This window comes from Achroia grisella, unplaced genomic scaffold (genome assembly GCF_030625045.1).
Source record: "Achroia grisella isolate CSIRO2021 unplaced genomic scaffold, CSIRO_AGI_Agris_v1 utg809, whole genome shotgun sequence".
NCBI classification, from domain to species: domain Eukaryota; kingdom Metazoa; phylum Arthropoda; class Insecta; order Lepidoptera; family Pyralidae; genus Achroia; species Achroia grisella.
This window is the reverse complement of record NW_026713030.1, coordinates 369,611-375,610: the sequence shown is the minus strand read 5'-3', so window position 1 is coordinate 375,610 and position 6,000 is coordinate 369,611.

Genomic DNA, 6,000 nt, shown 5'->3' with positions numbered 1-6,000 from the left:
GGATACGACTTTAGTCTGTGGGCACCCCTAGGGGTTCATCGTCATTGATACCCGTTTCAATTGAAGGGGGATCGATCGGAGGGGGATTCGAACACTGTTTTAATGACTTGATTATTTTGAGTAACTTAAAAATTCTTTTACTTAGATTAAATTTAGATGAGATGAGAGATTTTCTGTTCTTGTATGTGGAACCCTGCCATAACCAAGCTTCAGGAATAAACTGATTGCAAGGAAGTCAAGTGTAAGAGCATCGACGACCTCGGTGGTCTAGCGTTCTAGTACACCGCTTGACGTCCGATGGTCGTGGGTTCGATTCCTCGTACAGCACGAACATTTGTATTCATAAGTATGATTGTTTGTATCGGTCTGGGTGTTTTCTATGTATAATATGTATGTATTTACGAAAAAAAAATCTATGTACTTGTATCAGTTATCTAGTACAAGTTATCAAGCTTTAGATACCTCGGCAACGCGCACGTGTTAACCCTGGTGTTTCAGGCGTCCATAGGCTACTGATGTATGGGTACTAGATATATCTATGTATGTGTATGGAAAAAAATCTATGTATGGGCAATACATAGATTTTTCGTAAATACATACACAGTATACATAGAAAACACTCAGATCGATACAAAGACTCACACTCATGAATACAAATGTATGAACCGTGCGAGGAATCGAACCCACGATTATTGGAAATAAGGCTGTGTTCGAAACCGCTGGACCACCGAGGTCGTCGTATGTAAGTAGTAAATAAGTATATAAAAGTTAAATTAAGAATTGAGATTTGAAATTCGAATGAAGAATCGAGTATTATTGAGTTTGAATTTGAGTTTATGTACTCATACACGTATATGTGTACGAGTATGTCATGTATGGGTTTTATCAAGACAAATTGCTTACAAATGAGTTTATTATTGAGTTTATGTACTCATACAAGTATATGTGTACGAGTATGTCATGTATGGGTTTTATCAAGACAAATTGCTTACAAATTAAATTCCATATTCATATTTGCTCTGAGTATCATATTGCTATCTCCATTGTGATAATATTATTTTAATTATAGCGGTTGTTTGCTACTGTCTGGTTAAAGACGAATTCCTTTACTAATGAATGAATTTTATACGACCTCGATGGTTTAGCGGTTTGGTACATCGCTTTATTTTTATTCACGGGTTCGATCTCTCGGACGATACAAAGATAATGTATATTAGTATTCTAACAGTAGCCTACCCATAACACAAGCTTAGCTTGAGACTCAGCGGCGCTGTGTGAATTATCCAGGGTTATTATTATATACTAGCTGTTGCCGCGACTTCGTCCGCGTGGAATTTAACTTTATTATTCTAAAAAAATTCTAAAATAAAAGTAGCCTAAGTTACTCCTTATTACATCAGCTACATGCCAACAAAAATCCCGTCAAAATTGGTCCAGCCATTACAGAGATTTTGCGGAACAAACTGATTAACAGACAGACAGACAAAAATTGTAAAAATATATATTTTGGCGTATGTACTTATATTCATATGCATGTGTTAAAAAACGGTTATTTCAATAGTACAAACAGATACTCCAATTTTATTTATACGTTTGTATTGATGAACTAAATGTGCTTGAAGCGGAGATATCAAATGTGTCTGATGAGTGAGAGGTGCTGAGGGTTTTAATGAGGAAAATACGGAGATTAAATAAAATGCGACTTATGAAAGTAACAATAAAGAATATGTCAAAGAATATTATTACAAAATTTAAAAATAATATAAAAACCTATAAAAGATTTCGCAACAGTTTTCATATTAAAATTTCAACATTTACCAACTTCATTGATCACTCCCGCTGAGATAAAAGTCGTGAATGTACATCACTATACGGATATTTATCATTTCTGTCTTAAATAAATGGAAATTTATCAAGACAAATTGCTTACAGAGATTAAATAATTCATATTTGCCGATATCATTTGCAATTGTGATAATATTATTTTAATTATAGCGGTTGTTTGCTACTGTCTTATCTGTTTGAATGAATTTTATAAAAGATCGATGTTTCACGCATCAATTTTTATTCACGCGCATTTATATTAGTGGATCTGAATTTAATCAAGCCCAGTTGGTGAAACGTTTTATTATATACGTATAATATCAGCGACTTCTACAAACATCTCTCATTCTTCAAAAATGAAAATAAAAGTAGATATTTTTATTATTTTTGTCATAAAAAAATAAAATCGTTACAGAGATTTAAAAAAACTGATAAACAGACAGTCGACAAAAATTGAAAAATATATATTTTGTATGTACTTATATTCATCTTTAAAAAACTACAATATTACAAACAGATTTTGATGTATCGATTTTTTTGAATAAATCAAATGTGTGATTCAAGAGGTGCTGAGGGTTTAATGATGTATAATACATGTACACTAAAATGCGACTTATGGTTAAAGAATATGTCAAAAATATTATTATAAAATATAAAAATAATATAAAAACATATCAAAGTCCCAACGTTTTCATATTAAAAGAACATTTACCAACTTCATTGATAACTCCCGCTGAGATAAAAGTCTGATATAAATACATAAATATTTATCATTTCTGTCGTAAATACAGAGATTTAATTTGCCGATATCATTTGCAAAATCGTAAACTCCTCTTATCTGTTTGGGTATAAAAGATCCAGTGTTTCACGCATCAATTTTATGCGCATTTAAGTGGATCTGAATTTAATCAAGCCCAGTTGGAAAACGTTTTATTGTATCGTATAATATCAGCCACATCTACAAACATCTCTCATTCTTCAATGAAATTAGATATTTTTATTATTTTTGTCATATAAAAATAAAATCGTTACATAGCATAAAAAAGTCGCTGTCGCTGACTGTCCCTATGTATGCTTAAATCTTTAAAACTACGTAACGGATTTTGATGCGATTTTTTGAAAAAACTAGGGTTAGATTTCTTATATAGTGGTAACTGAAATGTCAAACAAGCGGATGACTCACTTAGTGGTGAATGGTGACAGTGTAATATTTAGAAGAATGAGGTGGGAAGGTAAGACAGAGGCAACTCGTGCTACGTAATTCAGAACCCGCATTTTTAGTATGGAACTGAAAGTTCTTTTTTAATGCCCAATTTACACTCAGAGCGAGTGGGCAGGGAAGTGATCAGTGTGAGAGTGAACACGAGTGGAAACACTTCCCATTCCACTGGCGCTGCCACTCGCGCTGCCCGGCGCTCCCTCGATTGTCGGTTTTTCGTGCGCGAGTCAAAGGACTGGCAGCGCGAGTGGCAGCGTGTTTCTACATTCAGCCCTCTCGCTCAGTTGTCGCCCGGCAATATTTCCGGCAGCGCGAGTGGCAGGGGAAGCGGTTGAATGTAAACATGGCATAAATATTGAGGAGTATGAGGTTGGGAGAGGATTGTATAAAGGAGGGATTCAAAATCAAAATAGAAAAGTATATCAAAAAACATTAATGAAAGTAGGAAATTTTATACACATATTACATTTATTTATGGATGATAATGGAATGAAGCACCCGCCTGCGCTAACGGTATATACTGGCGGGGCACCAGTGGAGGATGATAAGATAAATATGAGGTCAGGTCAGCCCATCGTGGCAAACCCACCATGAATTTATCACGATAGTTTGCAGTGCTAACTGCGTGGAGATCAATCTGACCCCATTGCTTGCAATGTGGTTATCAGTCCATATTACTAACAATCTCTTTCCCCAACATATGATACTATATGACATCTGTTAATATTGGGATATAATAACTAACAATTACACTAACAATCCCTAACAATCCCTAACAATCCCCATCCCCCTATGTGGGACATAGGGGGGATGAGGATTGTTAGCAATAATAGCCAGGAAGAATATAGACAGTTTCAAAAGAGTTAGTGATTGCACTAATAAAAGCTTACATAACAATAACAAACTGATTTCACCTAAATGTCGTTTGGCTAAAGTTAGTAATTCGTTTTATGGCAATTGCGTAAGGTTTTACAATAAAATACCAGAGTCTGCTATAAATCTGCCAGAAAAAATATTTAAATGTCAAATAAAACAGTTCCTTTGCAAAAAAGCTTACTATAAAATTGAAGAATTCGTTAACGATAATAATGTTTTTATAGAAAAACTTTAAATCCGTAGCACTGACAATATTATCTGATTACACTAATAATGAGTGCGTAGCGATTTCTATGTTGATTATCGCATGCCTCTTACTTGTTATACTGTAATTATTTATATAAAAAAACATCTATTAAAAACAGCAACACACAAGTTTCTTGCTCATTCTTCTTGTGATGAATCTGCATTCCGAATGAGTGGTAGAATCAAAATATGACTATTCAAAAGTGCTTGTAATGAGTTTATTTGAATAAAGAATATTTCTATTTCTATAGGAACTAGCAACTCCCATTGCTAACAATGTACCATGTCAGGTCGACCTCCACGTGGTTCCCCCTGGAAACTATCATGATACATTCCCGGTGAATTTGTCACGTTGGGCTAACTGATCTGACCTCATGGTCATCTTGTCATCCTCCACTGGTGCCCCGCCAGCGTAAACCGTTAGCGCAGGCGGGGGCACCAATCCATTATCATCCTTTAAAAATATATCTCACATATTATACCTATTTATGTTCATGTATGTTCATATATGTTTTACGAACACTGATTACACTATTTGTTTTTGACAAACTTACAATAGCATATGCTGGTGGTCATAGAGTGACCACCAGCATATGCTATTGTAAGTTTGAATTTGAATTTAGAAACGAATCTGTATTACAGTGGACAATTGAAAAGAATACGAGCTGAGTTTCTTGTCAGTTCTTCTCATCTCGAAATCACTCCGAACTGACGGTAGATTTGATATATCATAAGAGCCTGTAATAGACCTACATGAATAAAGATTTGATTTCTGTATTTATGCATTTTACAGGTAAAGACGTAATTCACTTGTTTTTGTAGAACATAATACAAGCATAATTGCTTTTGACAGAATTGCAATATCATATGCTAGTTATCACTCTATTCTCCCAAATTTGAATTTAAAAATGAATCTGTATTAATGTGAACAATTGAAAAGAATACGAGCTGAGTTTCTTGTCAGTTCTTCTCATCTCGAAATCATTCCGAACTGACGGTAGATTTGACATATCATAAATCTATAATAGATCTACAAGAATAAAGATATTTTGATTTGATTTGATTTCTGTATTCATTCAATTTACAGGTGAGACGTAAATCACTTGAGGTTTGAGTGGAACATAATATAAGCAGTTAGAAATTTGTAATGGAGTTCCGCAAAACTGCATTGTCGGTCTCAACCCAACTAAGTTCAGGGAAGTTTTGTGTTTGCGTATACAGAGGGTACATGCCACTAGTTGTGTACCCGTATGTCTGTATTGTCCTTATTCATACGAAACTATGTCTATTTGCAAATGTTCGAAATATATTGTCAGCGTTCCTTGTTGTGAAATGTTAATAAACATGGACAAATCGCAAAGCGCCATCTAGTAGTAATAAGCAGAGCTTGCGTTATGGGTATAGACAACTGATACAAATCTTTTAATCTATTTTTTGTTAATAAATATATAATATATATAGAAAATACGAACAATCATACTAATGAATACAAATGTTTGTATCATACGAATAAATGAATCCGCGACCGTCGGAAGTAAGGCGTTATGCTAAACTACTAGACCAGTGAGGTCGTTAAAAATATCATACAAATAATATATCCTTCGAACTTTGGTCAACTTCTTGATAATTCTAGAAGAGGTAGACAACTTCACAGACAGCTCTAGTGGTTTAACACAATGCCTTACATCTGATGGTAGCGGGTTCGATTCCTACAGTATGAACATTTGTATTCATGTTTGTGTTAGTTCGAGAATTTTCTATATATATATATATATATATATATTATAAATATATATACATTATACATAGAAAACACCGAGACCGATACAATCATA